We start from the raw sequence: 12821 nt of genomic DNA on the forward strand, positions 1-12821 counted from the left end.
ACATTTGAGGAGACTGAGGTCAACTTAAGTGACATTTCACAAGATCACTTACAGACATCAACAGGACTACAAATCAGGCTTGATCTCTCATGTTCAGTACTTCTCCTGTGACCCCAGGCAGACTGATAAAGTGACATGCGAGAACCTAATCAAATTTAGGAGTCGGTGTCTCGGCACCGGACGGGCCCGACCGGCTCCCACTTAATCTACCTCTCACACTTCGACCCAGTATGGAGCTGGCGGAAGAGTCGAGGAAAGCAAAAGAAACGGCTGAGGGAAAGGGGACACAAGGAGAGGGGAAACAAGGTTCCAGAAAAGCAGGTAAAAGGGCAAGCAAACCAGGCGTAGGAGCCGCGCAGAGCCAGGAGCAAAGGGTCCTGGCCCGGCCGCCATGTTCCCTCCTCCCGCCCCTGCATGAGCACGCCCGCTGGCCCGGCAGCGCCCTCCCGTCCACGTCTCGGCTGCAACACAGCCTTTCCGCCCACCTCATGGTCCGCGGCGGCTCTTGCCCAGGCCGCAGCCACACACCACACACGCTCCACCCCACTCCTCACATCGTCGCGCGCGCCCGGGAAAGACCATATTTAAAGGATGTGGCCGCGCCGACTCGGCCCTGCGTGATGACGCCACCAACGACATAGTAGGCGGGGCCTTGCGTCTTGACGGCTGCTCCCCTGCTTTCCTCCCGCCACACGCGCTCCCTGTGGTTCTGGTAGCGAAGGGCGAGACTGGGCTCGCCAGGCGGAAGTGGTTGGAGACTGCGTGTTTTCCTAGAAAGTCCTCGACCTTCGTCGGGGAGAGGAGGGGAGTGATAAATTGGAAGGCGGACAAGCGACAAGTGCAGTACTGGAAAGACCCAGACATACTTGGTTGTGACCTCAGGCAAGTTTCCTGACTTCCCTAACCCAAACTCCTCATATGTAAAATGGAGACGAAATTGTTACTGCTGCTTCATACGGTTTTTTGGAAAGGATTAAATGAAACAAAGGAAGAAGCTGTGCTCTGCACAGTACCTGGCACATAGTAGGGCCTCATTAAGTGCTCCTTCACCTCCGCTCCACTCCCCATCCAGTTTTAGCTGTGAGTTTCCACCAGAGGCCGTTCTGGTTCAAACACTAGTTTTGTTCTCATCCATTACGGAAAGATTTATTGACCAAAAACAGAGTACTTTGTGCTTGGTGCTGGGTACACATGGACTAAGACTGAATACTGATTTTTCCAGTGCTTTGGATCTCTGGCAGTCTAAGACATTTACATTAAATACAATAGAAAGTAATAAGCTACATAAGAAAGGTGTATAGATTGAGGTTAGAGGGAGAGGAATAGCTAGTGTGAGGGGCAAAACGCAGCTTTGAATAGTATTGAGTACTTACATGTCAGTTACTGCACTGAGCACCTGCCCTGTGGGCTCATTTGAAGAATGTGGGTATGTGGAATGAAGAGAAAGGGCGTGCTAGACAGACCAGCACAAGTGTCAAAAGACAAAAATTTGACACATCTAAAGATCTCAGTTGGCCTTATTGCGATTCTGGAATCAGGCAACACTTCATTCCGTAAAATGGAATGAGTGTCCCAATGAGTGGAACAGAGGAGGTTGGCTTTACGGACAGAAAAAAGGGCTGTAGAAAGTAGAAACAAAGAACAAAAAGCAGATTGATAATTTCAAAGTTACTTTCCTGGTAAGGTGGAGACAGACAGAACAATAGAAAGATAACTGGTTAACATCAGGTTACTTCAAGTTACTCTTTGCTGTAGGGACTAAAACAGGAAATTCATTATCTTGCTGATTGAAAGTTGAAACTGGCCTGTTATCTCTGTCTCCTGATTTCTTGGAGGGCCAGATAACTCAGTTTCGGTGTGGTGAGCATGAGTGATTCCATTTTTATTTTAGTCTGGTCTCTTGGGGTCTAGTGCAGAAGTTCAAAACAATGGCTTCCTATAATTTTTGTTTAATACAAGGAACTCCTTAAACCTATTGCATAGACAGAATCTAGTGTGTGCTATTAGGGAAGCGTGTTCTACATTTTAAGACAGAGTCTCCCAGACTGGAGTGCAGTGGTGAGATCTCAGCTCACCGCAACTTCTGCCTCCCGGGTTCAAGCGATTCTCCTGCGTCAGTCTCCCTGGTAGCTGGGACTACAAGTGTACGCCACCACACTTGGCTAATTTTTGTATTTTTTTTTTTTTTAGTAGAGATGGGGTTTGCCATCTCTACTAAAAGAGTTGGGGTTTGCCAGGAGTTAAAGGGTGGTCTTTAACTCCTGACCTCAAGTGATCTGCCCACCTTGGCCTCCCTAAGTGCTGGGATTACAGGTGTGAGCCACTACACCTGGCTGACATTTTAGAATGATTTAGAATATTGTTAGAAATTATGTTAATATAAAAAATGTGCTACAGGAAACCATAGGTAGTTTATTTTGCCTGGAATGCAAGGTCTCTGAAGAGTAGTAGAGGAAAAGGGGTTGGAAAAACTGGTTGAAGCTAGGACATGGAAGATTTTGTAAGCCAGACTAAGGAAGTTTGAGTTTATTGTATAAGAAATAAAATGCTAGGAAACAAACAAACAAAAAAACTTACATAATGACACAATCAGAACTGGCTGGCTGTGCTTCAGGAAAGTTCACCTGGCAACCTATGGAATTCATTGAAGGGAGGAGCCAGTTAGGAGACAGTGTTTGTGAATGCTTAAAAAAATCAACCAGTACAATGCCTGGCACTGTGCAGATAGCATTTCTTTTTTTCTTTTTCTTTTTCTTTTTTTTTTTTTTGAGATGGAGTCTCCCTCTGTCGCCCAGGCTGGAGTATAGTGGCGCAATCTTGGCTCACTGCAACCTCTGCCTCTCAGGTTCAAGCGATTCTCCTGCCTCAGCCTCCTGAGTAGCTGGGATAACAGGTGCATGCCACCACGCCTGGCTAATTTTTGTATTTTTAGTAGAGACAAGGTTTCACCATGTTGGTTAGGCTGGTCTCGAACTCCTGATCTTGTGATCTGCCCACCTCAGCCTCCCAAAGGGCTGGGATTACAGGCGTGAGCCACCACGCCTGGCTGCAGATAGTATTTCTTATTAGGTAAGTGATGTAGATGGCTTGTGTAGGACAAAGGCAGTGTAAAAGTTCATGTGTTGGGCACTGTCTCACAAAGCATGCAGTCAGGGAGAGTTGGGGACACCTGACCTGGCCTGAAGGAACTGCTGTAATTGTTCAAGAGCTCATGCTGCTGGGAGGTACCTGCCCATGGTAGTGTGATATGGTAGCATCACCATACAGCTCTGTGTTGAGATTTCAGATCATCACCAAACAGTATGCTCTGAACTGGTATATCTGATTTTCAGTGGTTGCAAGATAGCACACAGAATCAGAATTTTTAGAATCAGAACACAATTTGGAGGTTATCTAGTCCAACCGTCTTGTTTTCCTTACAAAGAAATGGGCACGTTTCAAGATTGTCAAGTGACTTTTCCAGCATCACATGATCAGTGATAAAACTGATACTAAAATTCAGGTCTCATAATTCTTGCCAACATGTGCATTGTGCATCTTCCCAAAATTCATATGTTATATGAATATGTAATTCATATGTCATATTATAGGAGCCTAATGGCCTCCTATAATTTTTGTTTACTACAAGGAATCCTAATGGTATTTGGAGGTGGTATCTTTAGGAGGTAAGTAGGTTTAGATTAAGACACAAGGGTGCAGCCCCAATGATGGAGTTCATGCGCTTGTCAGAAGAAGAGAAACCACAGCTCACTCTCTCCCCCAAGTGAAGACACAGCAAAAAGGTAGCCATCTGCAAGCTAGAAACAGAGTTCTCACCAGGAACCAAATTGGCTGGCAGCTGGATCTGGACTTCCAAGCCTCCAGAACTGTAAGAAAATAAATATCTGTTGTTTAAGCCTCCCAGGCTATGGAATTGTCATAGCAGCCCCAGCGGAGTAACATACAATACAATAAATATATGCATCCTTTTCTTTTCTGTTTTGTAAACCACAAGAAGCTTAGTGGCAAGAACATGGACTTCTGGATTCCAGTAGATATCTATCTCAGGTTTGCATCTCAGTTTTTCTGTCTACTGGCAGTGTGCTCCTAGGCATGTCATGTGTCCTCTGAGTCTCAGTTTCTTCATCTGGATAATGGAGGCAGTGATACCTCACCTACAGAATTGTTGTGAGGACTAGAAGTAATATATATAAAAAGTGCATTGCAAAGAGTAAATGTTCAACAAATACTAGCTATTAGTGTATAATTTTTCTGAAAGAAAAATCAAAGATGAACAAAACACAGTGGAGATGGCACTGTACAAAGACTTATAATGCAAAGAAGAAATGGTGGGCCGGCCACGGTCCCAGCACTTTGGGAGGCTGAGGTGGGTGGATCACCTGAGGTTGGGAGTTCGAGACCAGCCTGACCAACATGGAGAAACCGCGTCTCTACTAAAAATACAAAATTAGTCTGACGTGGTGGCGCATGCCTGTAATCCCAGCTACTTGGGAGGCTGAGGCAGGAGAATCGCTTGAACCCGGGAAGCATAGGTTGCACTGAGCCGAGATTGTGCCATTGCACTCCAGCCTGGGCAACAAGAGTGAAATCAGTCTCAAAAAAAAAAAAAAAAGGAAATGGTATACATATATATAGAAGATTCCATGGGACCACAAATGAGTGAGAAATTCATTCTGATGGAGATAATTTAGAGATTACTTCAGAAGAGTTTATTTTGGGTCTTGAAGGATGAGTAGGAGTTCATTGGGTAGAAAAGGGGCTGTGGGTTTTAAAGTGTGGAAAAAAAAAACACAGAAGTGTGAACAGCTCCACATATTCTGGGGAAGAGGAAAAGCTGTTGCATCGCTGTGTTGGGGAAATGAAGGTTGTTGGACCGGAAATGGTGAAGCGGACTAGAGATGGTCTTCATTGCCATGCTAGAGATTTTGGACTTTATTCTCTGCATTATGGGGAATCTGTGTGTGTGTATGTTTGTGTATCGTGTTTTAAATAGCTTGAGTTATAAGCTATATACCATAAAATTCATTCATTTTAATTGTACCATTAGGTGACTTTTAGTGAATGTGTGAAGTTTCACAACCATCAACATGATAAAGTTTGGGAACATTTCCATTAACCCCCAAATCGTGTGTGCCCCTTTGTAATCAGTCCCTCTTTCCAGCCCCAGGCAACCATTAATCTACTTTCTGTCTCTATAGGTTTGCCTTTTCTGGACATTTCATTTAATGAAATCATACAATATGTTGTCTTTTGTGTCTGGATTCTTAGCAGAATGTTTTAAGGATCATCCATGTTGTAGCATGTATTAGTATTTATTCCTTTCTGTTGCTCAATAGTAACTCATTTATGGATATGCCCATTTTGTTTATCCCTTCAACATTTGATGAACATTTAGATGGTATCTACTTTTTGGCTTTTCTGAATAATGTTGCTGAGGGCAACATTTATGTGTACAACATTTATGTGAACATTTTATATGTACAAGTCTTTGTGTGAACTTTGCATTTTTATTTCCTTGAGTAGATAACTAGGAGTGGAATTGTTGTATGGTAAATTTATGTTTAACTTTTTTTTCCATGTTGCTGACACTGGTTTCAAACTCCTGGCCTCAGGTGATCCTCCCCTTGGCCTCCCAAAGTGCTGGGATTACAGGTGTGAGCCATCATGCCCAGCCTATGTTTAACTTTTTAGAAAACTGTCAGATTGTTTCCCACAGCAATTGCACCATTTTATTCTGTGGATTTTTAAGCAGAAGAAAGATGAGGTTTTCCATTTCTGGTAAGCTGGGGAACAAACAAACCCAGAAGTTGAATGATAAGCCAATTTAATTTTGAAAGAGTTTATAACAGTATGTACTTCTTTGAGTTTACAAAATATTTAATTGGACCAGAATTTCAAAAAGAACTCTAAAAACTGCAAACATTAACTAAGCAAAGTTATCATAGTTGTTACTAGGTTACTAGGTGTTCATTTCTTCTTGGGGACCAAATCAAGACAGAGAAATGTGCAAGATCATCTTTTTTTTTTTAATCAGTAATAAGTCATTTTTCTACCCCTTAGCTAATGAGCTTCCTTGTCTTGATTTGGGGTGAACTTGGCCTTGGAATAGTTTACAGCTTGCTAACTGCTTCACTCAGGGAATTGCCTCATGAATTTACAATCATCCATAAGGTATTTTCAAAATGAGAATCCAGAAATAGCCCTCTAGCAAAAAGGTTTCAATCTAGTAATTGATTCAGAAACTTTTGGGGAAAATATTGTCGCTAATTGCAGTTTGTTCAAATCAGGCCTTTCAGCAATAAATGGTGTTTCAAGTGGAGAGGGAATCATCATTAATGCCAAAAACCAGCAAAATACTCTGGCCCAGGATATGCTATGTAAGAACAGAATGGCTAAAGTGTTCGATTTTTTTCTACTCAGAAGATAATATTTTCTAAAATATATTTAGATATGTTCTGTATTATGTGGCCCCTGGGCTGAAAAAAACCCCAGAAATCATTGTTCACTTGAAAGATGGTCTTTTGTAGCGCGTAAGTGTTCTACAGAGAGAAGTTGATAACAGAGATAATTCCAAGCAGAATAATTTAAAAATCGTATTTGTCTTTAGAATGCAGTGTGTGTTTTATCAGAGGGGTAGAGAGAGAATGGTAGAAGGGGTGGGTATGGGGCTTGTTAGGAAGTCATTATAATAGATTTTGGACGAGGCTAATATTAAAGTTAATTTTTGTCCTTCAAGCAAAGAACAGTTGATAGATGATAAAGCTTCTTCCCCACAAAAGGGAAGTTATCCTGGAATTAAAAATATTATTTGAGAAGTCTATCAAGTGGGTAAATAACAAATGGATTACTGAGATGGCTATATTATACTGGAGTAGACATTTCCCCTCCCAAGGAGAAAAAAATCTAGAATCAAATTAAATACAGGAAGACTGGTTTCTCTCTTTCCAACATGAGAGATAAATGACATTAGAAAAAAACCAAGAGTTTTCTTTAGCTCACCACCGGTGGCACCGTGAAAGGAGAGAGCTCTTGTTAATCTCCTAGAGTGAGGCTTCTGCCACCACTGGGAGTCCAGGCTTGCTTCAAAAGCTGGGGGCGGGGAGTAGAAGCAGTAGGGGAGCCATCAGTGTGATTCTGCTGGAATCTAGGGGGGTTCTCTTGACCAAACATTCCCTTCTCATCCTCAAGTTCCCGAAATCCCTTAAGCATGGAAATATCTTTTTTTCTTCCTGTCTCTGATGACTTACATGACATTGATAACCTCTTTTGGACCATGGTTTTGAACACCACTGGGCCCCATCTTCAATTTCTTGTTCAAAAGGGGAAGCCGAGGTGCTTAACTGCATCTCAGCACAGCAGCAGCTATCTTTCCTACCACCATGCATGCGGCTCGGGGTTTTCACAGACCTGTGAGGAGAAGCTGAGGCCTCTGCACCTGCCCATTTGGTACAAATGCACGGTAGATGTGAAGTCCGCTTTTGAGGGGCTAGGCTTGCCCCTTGCTTCCTCTTGCCTCATGAAGAAAAGTTTAGTAGTAACAGTAGCAACTAAGACATTCTTGAGGTCATGTCTTACTGACCAGTCTATGGTTATTACTTTTGCTTTCTTTCCTAGACTTTATTAATAACCTGACATTTGTTATCCTTTCTGCTTTTCCTGTGAGATCATCAGGAACAGAATTTTAAGAAGTCTCTTCTGTATTCCCATTTACCCTTTTTGAAACTGAGCAAGCTAATCCAGGATAAAGAGGTGGCTGTAAATCATTACTTTTAGCAAAAGGAGTTTAGGCATGAGTTTGGGCAGAGATCTAGAGGTGACAGATTTCATATTTTAAACTCTGTTTTCATTAACTCTCAATTTCTGCAGACACTAGAAAGTGTAGTGTTTATAATTATGTAGAACTTGATGGTCTACAAAGATTTCACATGCATAATATTTCATTTTTTTTCTGAGGTAGTTGAAAATAAAAGCAGGATTAGGGATTGTTTACTACTTGCAGCAACTTTGGGGAATAATTCGGATATTTATTGAATGCTACTGAGTGCAGGGGATGCTTAGGCATTATGGTATGTGGAGGAAAATGCCAGCTCAGTTGCCTTTATTCTGACTTCAGAATATTTTATAATTTGAATGTCCTTGATATTACATTGAAAACAATTGATGACGAGGTTTTTGCACCATTAAAATGGTGTAATGCTTAGCTGATGCTAAATTTATGGTTCACCCCTAAGTAATTTAATCAAAAGAAAGGGTGGGAGTGGGGCCATGACACTGCAGGTAGTCAGAGACTCTAATAAAAGTCTTTGGCAACGTTTCTACAATTCAATTTTAATGATTTCTAAAGCAAAAATGACAAAATCTATGCATTCAGGATTTCTCTGCTTCTGCACTCAAGGAAGATAGGACTAATCAGTCATGGCACCCTTTTCCTTTGAGACAGGAAGCAACTTCAGAATTCTCAGTTCTGCATTTCCAAGAGTGACTGTCATTCAGTGGGTGTTATCTCACAAGTTAATACCTTTTTCTTTGCCTTCTCTGACCTAAAGGGTTGCTTGATCCTTTTAAACAGTATTTTCCCTGCAAAATGGCAGCAAATAATTTTTTTTTTTTTTTTTTTTGAGGCAGAGTCTTGCTCTGTCGCCAGGCTGCAGTGCAGTGGCGCGATCTCGGCTCACTGCAACCTCTGCCTCCCAGGTCCAAGCGAGTCTCCTGTCTCAGCCTTCTGAGTAGCTGGGACTACAGGCACGTGCCACCAGCCTGGCTAAATTTTTTATTTTTAGTAGAGACAGGGTTTCACCATGTTGGTCAGGCTGGTCTCGAACTCCCGACCTCGTGATTTGCCCATCCTGGCCTCCCAAAGTGCTGGGATTACAGGCGTGAGCCACTGTGCCCAGCCAATAGTTTTTTAAAAAGTGCTACACCGGCCAGGCGCAGTGGCTCATGCTTGTAATCCCAGCACTTTTGGAGAGACGAGGTGGGCGGATCATGAAGTCAGGAGTTTGAGACCAGCCTGACCAACATGGTGAAACCCCGTCTCTACTAAAAGTACAAAACTTAGCCGGGTGTGGTGGCACGTGTCTGTATTCCCAGCTACTTGGGAGGCTGAGGCAGGAGAATTGCTTGGACCAGGGATCACACCACTGCACTCCAGCCTGGCGACAGGGCGAGACTCCGTCTCCAAAAAAAAAAAGAGCCAGGCACGGTGGCTCACGCCTGTAATCCCAGCACTTTGGGAGGCCAAGGCTGGCGGATCACCTGAGGTCAGGAGTTCAAGACCAGCCTCAACATGGAGAAACCCCGTCTCTACTAAAAATACAAAATTAGCCGGGCGTGGTGGTGCATGTCTGTAATCCCAGCTACTTGGGACACTGAGGCGGGAGAATTGCTTGAACCTGGGAGGGGGAGGTTGCGGTGAGCCGAGATCTTGAGCCATTGCGCTCCAGCCTGGGCAACAAGAGCGAAACTCCATCTCAAAAAAAAAAAAAAGTGCTGTAGTATACACCAGTGCTTCTCACACTTTAATGTGCATATGGATCACCTGGGATCCTATAAAAATGCAGATTGATTTAGTAGGTCTGGGTGGTGCTAGGATTCTGCAGTTCCAACAAAGTCGCGGGAGATGCTGTGCTGCTAGTCTGGACCACACTTACCTAGTCTCTCCTAGACCCTTCACTAGAGACAGGATGTAAGCTAGGAAACTATGTACAGTCCAATTCAATAACCAAGAAAAAAGAAGAAAAACAAGGCAAGTGTTCCATTAGAAGCTGAAGTTTTATTATAGGATAACAGTACATAAAGCACATCTAAAATTGATGTGTTCAATGCACTTTTAATAAAGGTAATGTAATATTAAAGGTACAGTTTCTAAGTACAATATAACAACATTCATATTAGAATGAAAATTGGAGTATTTAAAAGACAACATTAAATCTCTCTTTTTTGTACAGCTTGTATTTACAAAATGAATCAAAATATTTTATTTTTTAAATTCAGGACTCAATAAAATAAACAGCTGGAAATAAGCAGACTACTGTAAGAGTGAATTGAAAAGAAAACCCAAGGTAAGTGAAAAGTTGGATGATCCTCTAATAAAGATCATTAGCAAAGTTTTAGTTCAATACTAGTTTTAGGATTCCCATAAATGGCTTGCATTTTTAGTGTGGCAGAAAAGGAGTTTTTACATACTGTACACAAAACAGACAGCATATATTTATAGGTACAGTATTACTGTTTCCAAACTTGCATGTATATTTACAGAAGGCTGAGTTTGTTTACTCAAACAGAGGTTTGTGAAATTTGTGTGCTTAATCCTCAAGACCTACACACAATTAGAATCAGCATTTCATGTGGTCTTTTTAAATGTGGCTTTAATACTTGGTTGTAGAGGAGAATGTTAACCGTAAGGCTTGGCTTACTTTATAAATTTAACAAAACAACCCAGGAAAAACGTTTTAATTGGGGCACACTTGTTATCATTTAACAATTGTCAAATGCTGACATGTGCTAGCCATTGTGCAGACGCAAAGAGATACATACAATGTCTACCCTCAGGAAGCTTAGGATGCTAAATGGTGCTTTAAAAAAAAGGTTTCAGTCTCTTTCCAAGCGAGGCAGTTAAGGAATGATGTGATTTATATTAAAAGAGATTTCTCCCTCAACTGTAGCAAATCCACTTTAAAAGGTTAACTACTAGCATTAGCTCTCATTAACCACACAATTGCATTTATAATTAAGGTAACAGCAACTCTTCCACAAAAATGGAAAATGTCTAGAATTGTGGGTAAATATTGCAGTGCATGGAAGCCAATAATCATGGCTTGAGAATTTATCACCTTCAATTACAAAAAGTGCAGTAAACAGAAACATTTGCTCTACATTTATAAATTGCTCAAAAATCTTTGCTAAAGATCTTACAAATTCAGTAATATTACAGAACAATTCTAATCAATATTTAATAAGGTTAACTACATCCTTAGTTAGATATTTGATAAACTTTGCTTTTCAATAATGCCAATAGATCTTGGGAGAATGGGTAGAAAGGCTTAATTAAGCTACTTATTAAATAACTTAAAAATGAAGGTCCTTCACTCAGTTCATGGAACTGGTTGAGGTCATACTGAAACAGAACATCCCGTGTCGAATTTGCTTTATGGCCCATGTTATGGCAGAGGACGTCTCCATCCTTCTCATGACTCAGGTAGGAGGGGAAAGGTTTATTCTGCCATCAAGCCGTCTAGGATATTTTATATAAATGCCTATTATCTATAATAGGAGCTAAGAATACAACTGTGTTAGGTGCCAATAATATAATTCCTTAATAAGAAAAAAAAAGTATATTACTCCATTAAACAAGTTTCTTTAGGATCTTGAAGGCCTGGCAAATTATTTTTCAGCTTAGGAGATATGCTATAAAGCCAAGTAGCAAACATAAAGTGAATGCTAATAAGTTTCCATATAGCCATATTTATAAACAAATTCACCCTATAGATGTCAAATATCCATACTAAGGAAGTAATTTTATCCTAATTAAATACACTCTAGAATAATTTATATAATGATATTATGTATTTAAAGAGAAAAGCATGTCCCAAATCCAGCACTCTGATACAGCTGCCAGTTGGGCATAGGTAGATATATATATATGTATATATATACAAATATATAGTTATACTCAGTGAAATTAACAAGACCCAAAGGTGGTATTGTCTAGGAATAAAAGGGATAATTTTTGTTGTTCACAAAAGTAACTTGTCTAGCACCACACATCAGAAAAACACAAAAATAGCACACTCTAGTTCTAAACAGCTATGTCTAAAATAGATTATATAGTAAAACCGGTATTATACAGCATATTGTGGATTTGATAAACAGATAAATATTTGCACTGAGTAGGCTGTTTATAATATAACATTTTCTTATCTATACAGAATGAAAGCCAAAAAGTTAACTGTATAGAGATGTGCAGAACAACATTAAATATTATGACTCAAAAGCAGGGACAGGTAGATTTGAAAGAAGAGTAAGAGAGAAAATGTTTACAGGCCATTACAAGTTCTTAAGTTAATAGTAAATAAGGAATCGATTGCTCAAGTTGAAGAAAGCAGTAAACAAGAGATTGCATTTACATGCAGATGTCTAAAATTTGTATTTTTTAAGTCTATGCACAAAAGTCATTTGTTTTATTGCTTGACATTCAGTTATGGCTAGATTATTTAACCTATTTTTTTTGTACTTTGGAAACAAGAATATTGTTAAAGGTGCCATAAAAATGGACAACATTGAAAACGGTTTGCAAATAAACCACCTAACACTGCAGTTCTTTATACATATTAAAAGCCTTGTCTGGGGTTTGTCATATGTTAAATATTATTTAAACTGGGAAAATATGTTGTAGCTTGAAGCCTCCCATTGGCCCAAACATCCAATACAAAAACACATCTCCACAAAAGGAGCAGGCAGACAATACAGGTACATTTATAGAAGCAGCCAGCTAATGTCCTAATGTTTAAAAATTTACCACTGTTTAATATGAGATTTCGAACTGTGTGGATAACAAGAGAATTTTGGATTCAGGAAGATGTATACAGTACATATGGATTTTTTTTGTGTGAAATCATTTTCACTATATTGCTCAAGAATTATCTGCATTTACATATGCAATCTGTTCAATGATAATCAAGTTCCTAGAAATAGTATTCATCCATATTAAAGTAATAATGATGAAAAAGGAATCACATGAACACTGGAGAGAATTTAGTTGTTCTTAGAGAACAACATAATGGCATGTGCAGCATGTCAAAGCTAATAGCAACCTATCTTTC

At 40.3% G+C, this 12821-nt stretch overlaps 1 protein-coding gene and 1 long non-coding RNA gene across 7 annotated transcripts in view; one reads left to right on the top strand and one right to left on the bottom strand.

Moving 5' to 3' along the window:
- Nucleotides 1-640, bottom strand: part of ICE2 (interactor of little elongation complex ELL subunit 2) — a 56091-nt gene extending 55451 nt beyond the window's left edge. For 4 of the 6 annotated variants that reach the window (XR_008494123.2, XM_054451113.2, XM_054451111.2 and 1 more), the window contains exon 1: nucleotides 486-640. The gene's annotated coding sequence lies outside the window, so the exon portion shown is untranslated. The other 2 variants (XM_054451110.2, XM_063652674.1) reach the window with 2 other exon arrangements.
- A 9349-nt stretch (nucleotides 641-9989) lies between these two features.
- Nucleotides 9990-12821, top strand: part of LOC129014107 (uncharacterized) — a 41831-nt gene continuing 38999 nt past the window's right edge. Inside the window, exon 1 of the long non-coding RNA XR_008494124.1 lies at nucleotides 9990-10061. This is a non-coding gene — a long non-coding RNA (uncharacterized LOC129014107). The remainder of the gene's footprint in view (nucleotides 10062-12821) is intronic.

The sequence above is a fragment of the Pongo pygmaeus genome, chromosome 16 (assembly GCF_028885625.2).
Source record: "Pongo pygmaeus isolate AG05252 chromosome 16, NHGRI_mPonPyg2-v2.0_pri, whole genome shotgun sequence".
NCBI classification, from domain to species: Eukaryota; Metazoa; Chordata; class Mammalia; order Primates; family Hominidae; genus Pongo; species Pongo pygmaeus.